The 17,139-nt window shown below is 47.5% G+C and overlaps 1 protein-coding gene across 6 annotated transcripts in view; it reads right to left on the bottom strand.

The window, feature by feature from the left end:
- Window positions 1–17,139, bottom strand: part of PASD1 (PAS domain containing repressor 1) — a 103,668-nt gene that overhangs the window by 52,503 nt on the left and 34,026 nt on the right. For 3 of the 6 annotated variants that reach the window (XM_039717280.1, XM_039717281.1, XM_039717282.1), the window contains exon 1: window positions 2,406–2,729. The exons of 2 other annotated variants lie outside the window; for them this stretch is intronic. The gene's annotated coding sequence lies outside the window, so the exon portion shown is untranslated. Of the gene's footprint in view, window positions 1–2,221; window positions 2,340–2,405; window positions 2,730–17,139 lie in introns of those variants that run through there. One more of the 6 variants, XM_039717277.1, reaches the window with a different exon arrangement.

The following is a 17,139-nucleotide window of genomic DNA, read 5'->3' as shown; positions in this document are numbered from 1 at the left end:
AGTACAAGCCTGAATTCAATTATTCTGATATAGGCACATAGCTTATTTCTCCAGTCTTGAAAGAATGATCTACGTTGGCATTAAAACCTTTGTACCATTACATGTGAATCTTGGGAGATTGAGTAATTTAGGACAAAACAAAGCAACTTCTGTTCATAGACAAGCCCTGGCTCCATACTATAAAGACAACCTACCAATATTTTGATACTAGTAATGAGCAGAAGTTGGATTTGACATCAGTATCTCTGCAATGTAATGCCACTTCCTCTATCATGAGACTTTAATTATGAACTACTCATTTGCTAATTTTAATCTTTAACTCTGAGCTATTTTTGTGTTCTTGATGTATGTATAAACCAGAAAAATAATTTAATACAGATACAGTCTCAGTGGCTAAAACCCAGGAACCATCACATATCTTACTGAAGTTTGCAGCTTATAAACACATTTCAAACCAATTTAATTTTTCTCTCTTAATCAATTAATTGTAATCCACAGCTTGGAACAATCAGTATAAGAGAGCAGCAAGCAACCACTCCTAAAGCCATTTTCATTTTTCCTATTAACTCTTCCAGAAAAATTCTGAAGATTTGGTACTACACATGTTTAGCCCAAGAGATACAAATGCCTCCTTTCCACACAATTTTCAACTTTTGGCTTTTCCTGGAGCTTCCTGTCCTCATTAGTGCCTGCTGTGTTTGTCAGGGCTCCATCAGCTGCAGAGTCCCAAGTGCAGTTGTTCTGGCCCTCAGCACATTACAGGAGATCAGTGAGAATTATCTACTTTTCTTTTTTGTTTTTTGTTTTTTTTTTTTCCTTTTTAAATACAGTTTCTAAAAACCCAAAATCCAAATGTATTTTTCTGACTGAGTAACTATGATGAGGGACTGCAGTCTAGGAAGTTTATAAAATTTACACAAATTCCCAACCAAAACAGCACATTGTCAGATATCAGAACAGGGCTGTACACTGTGTACTCTTCAAAGTGTCTGCTGCTTCAAACAACATCCCTTGGATCTGTGAGGACTGTGAAACCTACACATCAAACCCACGAAGAGCTAGCTGTCTCTTTAAGCCAAATTGGCATTTCCAGAGCCAGGGATTAGCCAGCAGTGATCCAGCAAAATAAGGATAGGGGAGCACCGGTATTCTGCTCAAAAATGAAGGAAGTGACTCTGAAGATTTTCTTATGTATACACCAGAAAGTCTAATCCCTCTAGTGAAATCAGCACCACAGCTTTCACCGCACACAGCAGAATAAACTTCAGCTAATAAATAACCCTACCCTCCCGAGGCAGGTAAGGCATGGGGCATTTCACCAGCTTTGATTTCAGGGGCATTATTTCCAGAGCCACCCCCCTGCTGAAGGGGACAACTTCATCCACGGAGCAGGGGTACTTGGCACTTGGGTGCCAGTTCTGTCCCCGAAAAGGGACTGATGTGCTGCGCTTCTCCAAAATGCACTGAGCCGGGACCTGCCTCCTGCCTTCGGGGACGGTGGCACTTCACAAAGGACTCAGCTCTCCAAACCGCGTGCGACACCTCAGGGATGAGTCACACGGGGCTCAGCTCCGACCTGCGCTTCCAGTGCGAGCTACCCAGAGCAATCACTTCACAATTTCTGCCACTAAGGACCAAGGCGTGGAGTTATCATTCACAAATCCACGGCTGAAACGTGAGGGATTTTCAGAGCCTTCCTATTTCCCCATTTATAATGTAAACATTCTGTAAAATCAAATGATACAACAACCCTGGTGGGAAGAATGACTTTTCAACCTGGATTTTAGATGCTATCTAAAATCCAGGTGCAAGCCTCATTTCGGAGGTTTTTCTCCAGCCTATTTCAGTCAAATACATCCCATGAACGACGACCTTCAAGACAGAACGAGAAGCCTGCGATCCATTTCAGTCTCCTGAAAATCAGCTTCCCTCAATCCCAACCACCGCAGCTCTCAGCCGCGCTCAGCCCGTGGCTGCTCCCGAGCGGCTCCGTGCGCCGAGGTCGGCGGGCGCTGAGGGACGGGGATGCCGGTGCCCGGCTTCGGGATGCTCCGCTCCTGCATCCCGGTCCCGGAGCCCCCTTCCCGCCTGCCCTCCACAGTCAGAGCCCCCGGACACCCTGCGCTGCATCCTCTGCCCGTCTTGACGGTACACGGATTTTTAAAGGAAAAAAAACAAAGCAGAGGACTTGCGGCTGTCAGTTTTCCTTTTCAGAACTTACCTGGGACCGTCCCGGCAGTGTCCGACGAAGGCAGGACGGAGCGGCGAGTGCCGCATACCGGCCCCGCAGCGGGGGCTTTTCCCGGGCTGTCCCCGCTCCCCACGGGCTGCAAGTGCGGGATCTTCCCTCCCTCCGTCCCCTACTCCTGACCCCGGCAGGCTCGGCGGCCCCCGGCCGTACGCACCGTCTAGGAAGATGCGCGTCCCGGAGTGGCTCTCAGTGCCATGCCCAGCCCCGGCGCGGTGCCCCCCGGGCCACAGGGGTTACCGCTGGCCGCGGGGTCCCGCCGCCCGGCGGTGACATGGCATGAGCGCGGGCAGGGCGGGGGCAGTGCGGGCGGCGCGGGGTGGGCGCACGGGGGCGCGGGCTGCGGGCAGCCGCGGCGGGACTTGTGAAACTCGGCTGTGGCGGCGGCCGGTTGTGTAACGCGGCGGGCTGGGCCCGGCCCCCGGCACTGCACAGGCGCGCTGCTTCCCCGCCCCGCCGCCACCGGCACCCACCGGCACCCGCGGGCAGAGCGCGGGGCGGAGCGCACCGCACCGCACCGCACCGCACGGCAGGAGAGCACCGCACCGCACCGCGCGGCGGGAGCAGCGCAGGCAGCAGCAGCGCACCTCCGCGAGTGCGGGGCCCGGACGGGCCCGGGCAGGTGGCGCGGGCAGCGGCGGTGCCGCGCTCCGCGAGGAACCGGCGGAAAGTAGGTCACCGCCGCCGATGCGCGGTACCGGCCGCGGGGCGGCCCCGGCCGCGGAGTCCCGCCGGGACCGGCCCGTCCCGTCCCGCTCCGCGCGGAGCGAGGCCCGGCCCCGGCTGCCCCGACGGACCCGCAGCCGCTCTGCGCTCCCCGCGCAGCACGAGCTGTGCCCCGACGGGATTAGTCACCCCGTATCTGAGTCACCCATTCAGCATTTGCCGCTTCCTTCCTCATAGGCTTTTTGGTTTTTTTTTTAATTCCCTTTCTCCAGTGTAACTGTTTACCCTCCTCTCCCAGGGCAGCGGGCAGCTCCTTTCCCCTGCCCGTGCGCGCTGCGGGCGCGGAGCCGCGGCAGGAGCAGCGGGGTCCCACCGGCGCTGCCACAGAAATAGTCGGGCTGGGGCCGCTGCTCAGCCGGGCCATGTGGTCCTGCCCTTCGCCAGAATCTGGTTTATGCTGCTCTTGTACCTGGAAGCATTAGGTACCAAAGCTAATTAAGACTGTTCTAGAGTCTCTTCCTCTCCCTCCTGAAGGCACTGCCGGGTGGGGACCAGCGCTGCGGTGGGAAACCACTGGTTGACGCCACAGCAGAGACGACTTGGGGGAACATCGCTGGGTCCCTGACTCCGGCCCCGGGGTTCTCCCCGGGTCCTTTTTTCCCCGGGTCCCTGACTCCGGCCCCGGGGTTCTCCAAGCAGCTCCCAAAACGGAGTGCACTCCCTTACAACAAGTTAATTTTTTGGGGTCCTTTTTTCCCTCTCTCCACTTCAGCTCCTCTTGGAAAGCTGCTCCTTCACCTGGAAGGCTGGGAGATCTGCTCCCTCTGGGAGCACGTTACTGCCTAGTAGCCCTTTCCCACAGCTGGCATCCTCGCCGCTGGCTTTCTTTGCTCAGCCAAAATTCCTGTTCCTCTCCCAGCCCTCGTGCTGCAGGAGGAAAGGGGAGGCACACAGGCAGCCTGCACAGCCCCATCCCCACGCATGCCAGTGCCCCAAAGCACAGCATGGGGGACAAAAGCAGAACCCACAAACGGGGCAGTGGACAAAAGACTTTCCTATCAGGCTATGAGGTTTTTAATATGAGCCTGATCCCAGTGAGGAAAGGGAAGTGACGTTACAGCAATAACCCTGAGGAACATCAGCTGTTATTGATGAGGACAAGTAAAAGGGCACCTTTGTACACAGTTAATATTTCTTATTTACTTTCCTATCGGAGGCAAAGAAAATAGCTTGGTTGTGCTGCCTGCCACAAGTGGCAAATCTCTTTTTCTCACTTAGAGTGGGTTTTTGAGGCACACAGCCTCGTCATGTGAAACACAGCAACCCTTCCCTCATTCATGTGGTAAAAATCCTTCCTGCTCACTTTCAGCCGAGATACGAACGGGTATTAAACGCAGCATTTCTCTCCACTTTTACTTGGGTTAAGGTGTGCCTCTGCTGCCTGCAGCGCAGCCCTGCACAGCAGGATGGATGTCACTGCCTCCCTACATGACATGCAGCTACACATTTGGGGAATGATGAGAACATTCCTGCAGCGCAGCCCTGCACAGCAGGATGGATGTCCTCCCTACATGACATGCAGATACACATTTGGGGAATGATGAGAACATCGATCTCTGTGACTGAGGCACTTTAAGGTTCAGCACCCACAGACGGATGGGTGGGAAGCACAGGCAGGCAGGATGTGGCCCTGAAGATGCTGTGGTTGGTTTCCCCTCAAGGTACAAGTGCCACAGCCATTGCCCTGAGCTTTGCTAGCAGCTGGCCAGGGGTGCTGGCACTGCTGGGACACTTCCTTGGCCACCCCCCATCCCACAAGTCTGACAGGCACAGGAAACAGCATCAACACTGCCTTCTAATAAAGCAAACTGTTCAGAAGTACCTTATTACCTTATAAAAAAACCATTATTTGCTGACCAGAAATCATGCCTTATTTGAAGTGTTCCAATCTCTCCCCTGCAGCCCCTGGCAGGTAGAGCTAGCAGGCTGGGCAAACACAGGGGCCCCTCCTTCTGCAGCAATGGTGAAGGAGTTTTCATATCAATTACTTTAATTATCTCATTTAGAACAGCACACTTGCCACCAAGATCTTTCCAAAAGTTAAGAAAGAACGGGGAAACAGACATTTCTGCCACTGCAAAATTCACACATTGTTCAGCAAATTGTGGCATTGGGCAGCTTTGGCTGTGCTCAGTGATGGTTGGCGTAGCCTCAAATTTGTTTATTGTTAGTTTTTGACAGTGCTGCATTGCAAAGACATGCCAGCAGCAAAAAAACAAAGATGTTAGTTTTTGACAGTGCTGCATTGCAAAGACATGCCAGCAGCAATAAAACCAAGAGAGAGCTGGTTTTGGCCAGAAAATAACAACATCAAAGAAAAAAGAATTATCTTGTTGTTCTTATAAATATTCTTGCGTATGTTTTTATATATGTTCTTGTGGGTGAATAGAATTGTATATACAAATATATATATAGTATCTATCTATCTATCTATAAAATATGTACATACATGTATATACATATTATATATATGTATCTAGAACCCAGCATGCCCCTGCTGCACTTGCCCAGTGGACTGGGAGATCCTGCAGCCTGACAGGCACCACTAAGGAGCAGCATAATTAAATGAAGAACTAGAAGGATACCTTGAGCAGCATTTTGGAAGATCACATTCCCATTCACCATCTATCATCCCGAGCACAGGGCTGTCCAAAAACTAGCTTGCAAATTACACACTGCAAAAATTCCTAGCCAGGAAATGCTTGCATTCCTCCGTGCTAAGTCAACAACCAGCCCCGGCTCAGGACCAGGCACTCAGCCCTGTCTCCCTCCAGAGCGTGCCCAGGAGCTCGCTGTGATGATTTTCCCTTTTCGCGCAGCGGTGACCGCGAGCCTTGGAAAGGAAAGAGAGGAGCAGAGATGGCAAAGAGGGAAAGCAGCCTTGCCTCGGTCCGCAGTGTTGTTCTGTGGCGGGTCCCGCGGTGCCTCGGGGTGCGGCAGCAGCGGAGATGGGAGCGGCAGAGCCCACCCAGCGCTCGCCATGGGAGGGTGCGGGCGAGGCCGGCGGGAGCCCCGTTCCTGCTCTGCCCAAGGCAGGGACACAGAGTTAATTGTGTCACTGCTATTGCACAACACTGTTGCCTTGACACTGTGTCATGTAAAGATTTTAAACTGCCTCTTTATTAGTCATCCTCTATTCATTTTAATTGTGCCTGATAAGCAGGGCCATTTCACCTTTGTGTTTTCTGTTCGAGCTTATCGTGCGTATTTATGTCGCCCAAGAGACTTTCAATCTCTTCCTGTAGCGTTGGTAGATGCAGAGGAATGAGGAGGCATTGCCATCACAGCCTGATGGGGCTCACCTGTTTGCTTGCTGCCTTTTCAGAGCCCTGCTCTCCCAGTGTGGGCATCTCCACAGGTCCTTGAGCCTGGCACCAAAAATGCTCCAACAGAGGCTTAGGTTAATGCATGGGAACCAGTGAGAAGGGATAGGCTGATTGAAACATGCACCTATTTTTTTTTTTTTACAGGATCAAGTGCTGTAGGTGTGTGCTTAACACCACGGGACTCACTTTGATCTTCTCCCAGGACAGAATTTTCTATGGATTAAATTCTTGCCTCTGAATGAGGGTATTGGTTATTTAACAAAATCAAAGCTGGGAGATGAATAACTAATTATTTGATTTAATGCAAAGAATACAGTGAAAGTTTATAGAATATTTTAGTGTCACTGACTTGCAACATAAAAATATACTGCCTGAGAGTTTACCCGTGTGAACTCTGTCCCTGAAATTCCTTATCTAGCCTTATCTTTGTCAAGTCTGAAGTTTCACTGAAAGTTCCTGGATATAGAGCATTTTCCCTTCTCCTCACCTTCTGGCATTATGACCTTCTCCTCACCTCAAACATCCCCAGTGTTTGCTGTGGGAGGAGGAAGGGCCCTTTGGCCAGGACCACGCTGCCCACCTGTAGAGCAGTGCAGGTGGCACAGCTGCTTCCCCTGGAGCACTGCTGGCACTGCAGGGCCTGTTTGCTTAGAGCTCTGCTTCAGGAAGGGTGTCAGAGTCCTTCTCCACCTGGGGATGGATCTATTCCCTGGGTTTATTTAGTTTCACCTTAATTTTCCCTGTTTAAAAAGGCTCAAAGCTAGAATTCAGTTTTGAGCCAGCATCATCTGAGGAGATGGCTAAAATCTCGTTCTCAATTAAGTTCAGAAAAAGGAACAGAAACGCCATTAAAGGCAGAATAAAAAGCACATTTACTCCAGTGTGAACAGGATTTCCTCCTAGCATAAGGTCTTGCATTCCTGTGGGCAGAAATGAGCTACTCACTGTCCTACACAGCATCTTTGAGGGCCACTTGGAATATTACGCAACTGCTTAAAAGGATTATGAACATACATGAATGAGTTAATCACCATTTAGGACAAAATTCCACCTAAGCTTTTGAGAACCAACTGGAATTTTTTCATTTCCATCATCCAGCACCTTATTTTGTAGTAAATGGTTTAAGATGGTTCTTATAGAGGCAGCAGAAGTACCCAAATTTTGTGTGTATTTAAGGCCCTGTATTGCCTTGTGCTGGAGTAATACCTCAGCCAGGTTAATGAATGTATTTATTTGAAAAGCTGAGAAGTGCCCATGTAATATTTTTGGCCTAGAAACAGATTAAAGAATACTTTTATGTGGCTAGTCGTACTTCCAAAAACAATTATTATTTTTGTAAAAGAATAAAGTGTTCTGTCTTAACTGCAGTAAAATATTCTCTGATAAGTATTGTTGTGATCTGTTATTCTGCCTAACTCAAAGAAGGGAGGGGGGAAACTTGCACAAACAAGAGCACGTCTGCCTTCTCCTGCCCATATCCTTACATGAGAGCATGCAAGCTAAAGCTAAAGCTCTTTGACCAAATTTTAGTTTGATCCCACAGGATAATGTACCTATGAATTAATTTTCTTTGATGCTTGGTTCATATCTTCTGGAGACTGTGCTGAAGACAAATTCAGACTGCTGCATTTAAATATGGGTTAAGTCACCTCTCATTAGTATAATCAGCTACTGAGGAGCCTCTTGAACAGGGACATAAAATAGAAACTTAATAATAATTATGTCAAAGGCACAAATCCCACTGAATTCAGCAGGCAGAGGACAAATGAGCAGAGGGAGCACCAGCCAACAGCAGCAGCTGCAGTATTGCCCTTGGATGAAGCACAGAGGAAGAACAGACAAGTCAGTGCAGAATTACTGTCCATCATCTGCAAGTGCATCCTTCCTAATAAATCAGTGGTTACTACTTAGCACATTAAATCCACATTGATAAACACTGATATTTCCTATTAATACTTATGCTGAAATTTATTCATACTAGGTGGTAGTGCTTTAAAGCTTCTCTCTGGTACTTGCCCATTCTTAGTTACTTGATCCCATACACAGCAGTTGGAATTGTGTAGGTCAACTATTCCTTGCACTCTGAAGGTTTCCACTTTCCCTCGTGGTCCTTTACTCAGGGCACATGCAAAGGTAGCATTATAATCTTACAGTTTTCAACATATTGGATTAGAGCAGCAACTGCTGACTCCAAGATAAAACCCAATGGGCTTCTGGCCAAACGTGCCAGATGGAAAGTTCCCCATGCCACCTGGACTTCCTACTATCCCCAGGGTCTGAGCAGACAGCAGGCTGTACCTTTGGGTGACAAAGGACATCCTTGTTGGGAAGGCTCTGCTGTACAGGAGCTGCTCTGTCCATGCCTCCCCATCTTCCTCACAGCTCCTGTCATTCCCCTCCTGTGTTGTGTCTGGACTGGGCTATGGCCAGAGGGCTCCCAGCTATATCCTAATCTCCTGCCCAAACTGGGTAAGTGGGTCAGGAGGTGGCATTAGTGTGGCTGTGCCTTGCAGGCAGCTCCAGCCCTGCTTGCCCCCGTGCAGCCTGGCTGTGGGAGAGCCCTCCCTCTGCAGACCCACCTGCAGTGGGGTGCTGAGAGAAGCTGCTGCTGACTTCACTTGGTAAGGAAAGCAAAATCTTCCTTGCCATGACCAAGTGACATGAGTGGCCCTTTCCCAGCTCTGTACAAGAAGACAATAAAATCAAGACTATTTAAGATGGATAAGGATGCAGCAGAAAGCAGACAGGGCATTTGAGTGAAGAAGACACTGGGGTTGACACTTGTACCACACCCTGATTGGAAAACACTGAAAAAACAATACAAATATATCTGTGTATGTACCTGATACCATGCAAACTCACTCACCTCATACAACTGCTGTGGAAAGGCCAGGCATAGTTTGACAGTCAGATTATAAATGTCAAGCATGGCTTTTTAGGCATAAGCTGTGCCAGTGGCTCTTTATAAGAACTAAGCAGCCTGATGGTCTCAAGGGACACTGACAACACAGCCCAGGCACTGGAAAGGACAGAAGCCTGAAGCACAAGCCCCAGGGCAGAGCTCCCCAAACACTTTCTGTAATGGTCTTTTAGGATACACAGAAAAAAAAATAAAGTCTCCTTCATCCCTGCACCAAAGTGAACAGGGTTCTTGGGTAATTTCCACTGTTTTCCTTCTCCCTTTCTTTAAAAACACTGAAATGTTCTAAATAATTTCCTGAATGCATAAAACAGGTGGACTGATATTCAACAGAGGTTTTGCCCAGAGAGCAGGATGGACTGAAAGCCTCATGTGTTGCTGGGGCTGTGCCACTCTGCTCATACCTAAACAAACAAGTTAAATTGCAACTCTATGAGATTTTATCACTGTTTTACCACAAAATCATACTGAAATGTGCCAAAAATTATTCAGAACTGCGTGGGATGTTACTGCACTCTCTACTCACAGAAAAGCACATGGTTTTTCTGGGCACAGAGGAGGTGCTGAACACCATCAGTGAATTGATTATGGTACTGGAAACTAGTATTATGTGACAGATTTTGTCTACATGCAGTGTAGCAAAAAGTCATCCCTAATAAGAGGAAATGAACCTCTGGCTCTGATTTTCCCTGGGGAAATCAGGTTCATTATGCAGCTATAAGTAATGGCATTTTTGTGTGTCTATAGAAAATTACTATAGGAGACAGTTGGAATTTCCTTATCTAAATGGGAATATCAAGATCAGTTTTGGTTAGGGCTCATGATTGGAGAGGAGAGCTGTCTAGTGAGCATGTTTTCATGAAAGTCAGGAAGTGTTTTGCAGAAGTAAGACCCGTGAAAAACGGATTGCATTTTTGGTCTTTGGACTTGGCTCTTTACTTGGCCCAGATATGGAGGTGATCATGAGGGCAGTTATGCACTGCCACACTCTTCACCCTGACCCCAAACCTTCACTGCACCCCTGGCTGTCTTAGAAGCTGTTCCAGGTTCTCTCCTCATTAAGAAACTCCCTCTTCTCACTTATTCCAGGAGAGCATCCATCTTGTCTGGCAAGCCAAGCAGCACCTTCCCATCACGTTTGCAGGCAGTCAGATGAGCCTGATGGGGTTTTTTCCCTGTTGTTGTTTTTGGTTGTTTTTTGTTTGTTTGTTGGTTGGTTTTTTTTGGAGTGTTTGGTTTTTTAAATTTCAGCACAGTATGCAAACAGTATAGTTCTGCAGAACAGAGCCTGAGGCTTCTCAGAGCACTGGGAATCACTTTTAGGAAAATGCCGGCTTACAACAAACTTTGTTTCAGTAAAACAAAAGGCTGTCCTTCTTTGGACCATCACTGCTGTCATTGTGACATCTAGTTTCCCTGAGTTTTCATCCTTCCCATGTCCATTTAACACATATGTCTGCCCTTAACCCTGGTGGTGGTGCTAGTTCACAGAATAACTCATTTCAGCTGAGGACAAACACAAGCAAGAAACTCCAAAAATACATTTTTAAAAGTGCATTGTTTCTTGTGGAGCTTCAGTCCTTTCAGTGGCAGCACTGGGGGTGACCTGCATCAGACAGCCCTCGCACAGAGCACCACAAAAGCAGCCCTCGCTGTGGGTTTGCTGCCCTGCCATCATCTCCTTCAGTGAATTCAGACACCGTGCAGCACCACACACCCAGCACACATAGTGTCACTAGCACAGCCACTGGGGGCTGAATCATAATGAAACTATGAAGAGGAAACCTGTCACAAGCTGAAGGAAACACTTGATTTCAGTGGAGTGTTTCATCTCCATACAAGGGCTGACATTAAGGATGCCGGAGAGAGAATTAACTTGTGCCCTGGTCACTAAATGTAGCTTTTTATGCAGTTATTTACTGCATAAAAAGTTGATGGTTCTGTTGCCATGGGAAATAGGAATACTTGCCATGACAACTGCAGCAGAATGTGGCACATAATCCACTTCACACAGAGCATCTTCCAAAGCAACCGCTCCCATTCATACATCCTACAAAATTCTGTGTCCTTGAGAGCAATTCAGTGTGTGTTTTTCAGGCACAGTGGTTAATCTGCACTTTACTGTGGCATATTTCCTTGTGTCTAATACTATTTATCACTTGGTTCTTACATATCCCTTTCAGTAATACATCTGAAAGCTCTTTGCAAAGGTAATCTCTACAAAAACTTCTCTGTTTATCTTACAGATGAGCAATTCAGGCAAAAAAAAAAAAATCACATGAATCCTCACAGAACAGCAGGATCAGGACTGGTCTTTGGACCCACATCACTGGGCCAGGAGCATTGCAAGAAGGTGGGATGAACTTTCCAGCCAAAATCTGCACCATCAGGGCAGAGCAGCTGCTGGGGAAAACTTCAGTGAGCCCAGGGCATCTGTGCCTCTATCAGACAGCAGCTACATGCCACAGTGATCTCCCTGACCCTGGTTTGGGGTGCACCTGGGTGGCTGCAGGACTGCTGGACACTGCAGGCAGTCTGGGCATGGGGGGTACTCCCTGTGCCAGCCAGAGCACTGCAGAGAAAGGACTGTGCTCCCTGTGGCATTTTGTTCCAGGAGATGCTTCTGAAAACACCTTTCTCCATCCACACAGTGGAGCTGTGCATGCTGCTGCTGACCAGGGCTGTGCACACTAAAATAAAGTGCACACTAAAATAAAGCACACACTGTCTTTGCTGAGCTCATCCTGGTCAACCTGCAGCTCCAAGCACCCTGCAAGCCTGCCCTGCCCTTTGGCAGATGTGTTCCTCATGCCAGACCTCGTGCTGCTCCCCACAGCACAGCAGGTGACACAGGGCAAGCAATCCCCACCAGTCTGGGTGGCCAGGCTGCACTTTATTCTAAGAGCCCATTGAAGCCCTGCCATGCCTGGTCCACTAGTGGAGTGTGGAGTTTTCTAAAATTATTTGCCTTAAAGTAATTTCTGGAGGGAAAAAAAAGGAAAAACAACAAATTGTGATCAAGAGTTATGAGTAATCTGGAACACCAAGAATGTGCTTGGAGTAAATATGTGACTGAGAAAACTATTACCAACCCAGACAATAATTATTCTGGCTATTTACCTCTTAACCTTGCCAGACACGTTCAAAAGTGCATAATAAGTGACATCTCTCCTTTATCACAAGATTTAGCCTAGAGGGAAACTCTTTCTCTTTGAGTTACCTTCGTTAACGATGTTGCTTTTGGCTTTGGATCCATTTCCCTGCTTTAAAAAACAGCACTGACAACTTTTTTCCACCGTTTAATTTGTGTAGTCACAGTAATTAAATATGAATCTTCAAATATTGCTTGACATGTTGCAGATTTATCATCAGTGAAACAGTCTTCTGCCCATTTTCATAATTATTGCTGTTCAGATCAAAATGGTTATGTGCTGAAAGACTGACAATTTTCTCCTTTTAGTTAATTCTCAGTTGTTTGCCCTTTTGGCAGTGCTGCATAGAAGTTATGTTTCATAATTAAATTAATTTCCATTCGCATATGGAGGCAGTAGTTTCTTTTCCAATTTTTTTTTTGTATTTTACTTGAAATTGTTTCTTAAGATATGGCATCCAATACGTACTGCAAGGAGCCAGCATACCCTTTAATGGCATCTTAGGAGCACTGCTCACGTGCAGCCCTGAATGAGTAACAGGACCACATAAATCACCTGGATATCTCAGTTGGTCATGGTGGCCTTGATGGCCAAGAAAGTTTTGCCTAATTGGTGACTTTAACCCTCCCTGCTTGTGTGGGGGATAAATTTTGCAAAGAATTAACAGTGACTTCAGGCCTTTGTTCAGATTGAAGGGTTTGGTTTTTCATCTCCACGTGCAGCACTTTTACATAATGGCTGTCACCAGCTTTATCAACTTGTATTCCCTGGACAGACCAGCTTTGCACTAAAGAGGAAAGATGACAGAAGCACTTTTGGGCATCCAAAAACCCTGGCAGGAGCAGCCTGTGTGATTTCCACGCCTTAGAAAGTGCTGGGTGAAGTGTTCTCCATCCCGTCTCCCCAAGCAGGTGGCTGACTATGTTACCTGTCCATCAGTCATGCTGTCACACAAGCTGCTCTCAGAGCCCCTGCCTAACTGTTCATCCATTTCTATCTGCTCAGAAACCCTTCTGGCTGTGTTCTCCTCAGTAAATAAATATGTAGCTTCTTGTGAACAAAGCCTTATCAGATTGAAGAAGCCTCTTAAGAATCGTTGAGGTATGAGAACTAGTACAAAAAAAGCTGCAGGAAAGCAGAAATACTTAAAGTGGTAAGAAGCCCCAGTGATTTTTTTCACTAAAAATCAGTATTTCATTCTAGGGGCCAGATGACACTTTCATCTATAAAGGTGAGAAAGGAACAGGCTGTTCCTGCTGCATGTGCCTTTCATAAACCCTCAGCAAGCACACTCTGTGTGTCACCAGCCCCTGGCTCTGGGTGCTCCCAGGTGGGTGCTGCATGGCACTGCAGTGGCTGCTCAGAACATGTGGTGACACTGCTGAGTGCTCAGGGGCCTCAGTGATGGGACCAAAGGAGAAGAGAGATTAAAAACATGACCTTTATGTTGGGAGGGAACAAGGGAACAGCCGTGCTTAAGCCCAAGCTTTGTAGTTCCTGCCTGTGTAAGCCTGGGACTCACTGCTGGTGCCTGCACAGGACAAAAGCTCTCCTGATTCTTCCAGGCCTGCAGCTCCTGCCCTCCTGGTGGGAAGATGCAGCACATGGTCTCAAGCAGCTCCTGAACTTCTCAGCACATGTGTCAGGGTTTCATCACAGCCCCTAAGAGCTAAGAGAGCATTTCTTCATTTCACAGAAGTCAGATCAGACCTTTTTGAAAAGCAGCTTTCATCACAGATTAGTGACTGTGAGACTACAGCTTTGGATGGGTTTTTTTTAATCTTCATGCTCTATACAGGTTAGAGTTACAGGTGCTGGTGAAGATGGGCAAACCTCAACTATTCAACAAGTTTCCTCTAAAAGAAGGACTTACATTTTGAGGTGCTGAACCAATTGACTTTATAATTTCCCACTAGTCAGAGGCAAAACCCATTGTCCACCTGAACAGCAGGTGCTTTGCTATCACTGATCAAAACACACAGGGGCCAGGGAGCAGTGAAGTGATCTCTGAGGAGCATCTCCTCCTCCTCCTGCTCCCTCCATGAAGGCCTGGAGATGTCCCTGAGCATGGCCAACATTCAGCTGCATGTTTCTATTTCAGGTCTTGGCTGCTGGAGCTGGCTGGAGCAGTTGATCAGCTTACCTACTGTCTTGCCAGGATCAGGGCTTGAATGAGGGCAAGCTGGCTGTGACCCAACCCAGATAAGCCTAAGGTTGTGCTGACAGGCTGGGGAAGAGAGGGAGCTGGGAGAACTTCTGCTCTCTATGGCAATAGCTTGCTTTTCACTGTTCAGATTTCCACACCCAGAGACCTTGGTGTACTGGCTTCTGCCCATCAATTAATTATAAGAAGAATGAAAGATGGTCTGTTTGCTTTTTGTTGGGCTGCTTTTCTGGACCAGAAGGTGGAGCCCATTCTTTTGAACATGAGCCTTTCCAAGTCATCCAGAGAGTGGATTTCAAAAGCTGCCCCTTTGCCAGGAGCAATGCAAGCTTTCCTCTGCCCAGGACAAGGCAGGGTTTGGTGTGCAGCTTCCCCTGCCCACAGTGGCTGCAGCATTGACACCCTGCACAGTAAACAGAAAGAAGATGTAAAGCATTTGCATCCTGTGCAGTGGGTGCTGGAAATGTGGGTATCCACAGGACAGATTTTTCATCCTGAGGCTGGTTGGCAGAGCCAAGGCATCCCAGACAGTGCTTATTTGTCATCCTTGGAAGAATAATTTCCTCCTTGTGTAGCTTTTCTGCTGTTCACAGCTACAAAAGGATGGCCCTTTTAGCAGGGCCTCTTGTGATGGAACAAGGCATAAGGGCTTTAAACAAAAAAGTGTTGATTTAGATTACAATTTTTTCACCAAAAGGGCAGTGAAACACTGGCAGGTTTCCCAGAGAGGTGGTGGATGCCCTGGCCCCAGGAACATTCAAGGTTAAGTTGGGCTCTGAGCAAACTGATCTAGTTGGAGATGTCCCAGCTCAGTACAGGGGAGTTGGACCAGATGACCTTTAAAAGTCTTCTCCAACCCAAACTATTCCATGATTCAATGATCCTGTGGCTTAATGTCTCTGTATCGTGGCCTTTCCTCACTCAGACGAGTGGAAGCAGATGAGCATTTTGCTCGACCTAACAAACAAGAGCCCAGACACAAATGTTAACAACAAATGTGGAATTTTTCACAGAACAAAACTGCCTGGGTGGGACTCAGCATCTCATGGTGGCTCATTTCAACACGACCTCTAAAGCTGAAAAGAGTTGCCTGGGAGAGTGTTTTGGAGTAATATACACTGTGGCCCAGTAAAAATGAACTTTGCATAAGTCTGACACTTGTAAAAATAAGGCTGAACAAGCAGGCAGTATTTTTACTACAAAAATTTCATTGCTTACACTTCCCAGAGGGTGAAGTGTCTCTTCATTCATGAAGTCTGGTGGGGAGAGAACTTAATCACATTTTCTTAAAATCCTCTCAGAATGGTAATAGGAGGGACCTTTGCTTATGTGTCCTCATAAAACATATAATGGGCAAAATTTTAAAGGGAAATGAGCATTTGTGAATATCAATTCACTTCTGGGAGAGATAACTGCGTGCTGTGAAGGACAGTCTCTCTCTTAGGTTCCCCTGCATGTTAGAGCACTGGAATTTATTTTTTGGGACTGCAGGGCCTGAGCTGTATTTTAAGATTAACTTGGAAGGTATCACCATGGTTTTCAGCCAGGTAGGTGTACAACTACATTTTATGTGCAATTTAAAATGGGAGTAAGTAGAGCTATATCCTCTGACTGAACAAAAAGATACCAGAAATCTTCAGGCAGAATTCTCTTTTTACATCTACCTATGCTGCACACAGTGATGGCAAAGAACAGCATCTTCTGTGCAGGGAGAAAGCAGCTTGAAAACAGATGCCCAAAGCACATGTCTTAGATGAATATATTTAGCCTAGAAGTGTTTCAGACTGAGAAGTGATCATGCAAAATACATTTTCCTTGCCAGTATTATTTTAGCAAATAAGGAAGAAAATTTTATCCTACTTACTATCATAGATAATCTGGTTAAAGTGGGGATGAAGGTGTAGCTTTGAGTGTGCATTCATAGGAAATACTGTGACATGTAGTGTACTCTAATTTTTAGATCTTAATTTCTGATTTGATGGTTAATCAATTGAGCAAAGCTTTCAGTGTTAATCCTTTTTGGGGAAAAGGAGCAGCTAAACTCCAGGAGTTTGAAACTTCTTCAGTTAGTTAATCAGGTGGAATTTTCAGTGAAAATTATCAGGTGCTAATTTTCAGTGAAAGGTGATCCACAAAACTTCAGAGGGCTTCAGAGGGCTCAGGACCTTCAGCTGCTAAATATCCCTTCTCCAAAGCCAGGAGCCCACCTGCAAAACCAGACCACTTTCATGCCACAGGACTGGAGCTGCATTTCCTTTCCCCTTTCCAGGGCTCTGGGGTCTCCATCTCCCTGTGTCTGATGAGTCAAACTTGCTCCCCAGCTCCACTGAGAAAAATGCTTATGCTGCATGGGGAAGTCCTGCCTCCCTGGGCATCCCTGCCCAGGCCCTGCCCCTGCCCTGCCTGTGTCCCTGCCCAGGGGTGGCACTTCCCTGCTCCATACCCTGAGCTGGTTCCCAATCCTGGCTCACTGCAGGTGCCCCCTGTGGCACAGCATCTGCTGTGTGCAGAGTGCCAGGCAGGGAAAGGCTCTGCTCCATGCCAGAAAGCCACTTGTTTTTGCAGGCATTTAAGGCATGGTGTGCAGGTGGGGTTTGCAGTGC

This window comes from Passer montanus, unplaced genomic scaffold, assembly GCF_014805655.1.
Source record: "Passer montanus isolate IOZ18808 unplaced genomic scaffold, ASM1480565v1 scaffold38, whole genome shotgun sequence".
In the NCBI taxonomy this organism is placed as follows: Eukaryota; Metazoa; Chordata; class Aves; order Passeriformes; family Passeridae; genus Passer; species Passer montanus.
The sequence above is the reverse complement of the archived record's forward strand: the minus strand, read 5'-3'. Positions and strand labels throughout refer to the sequence as shown.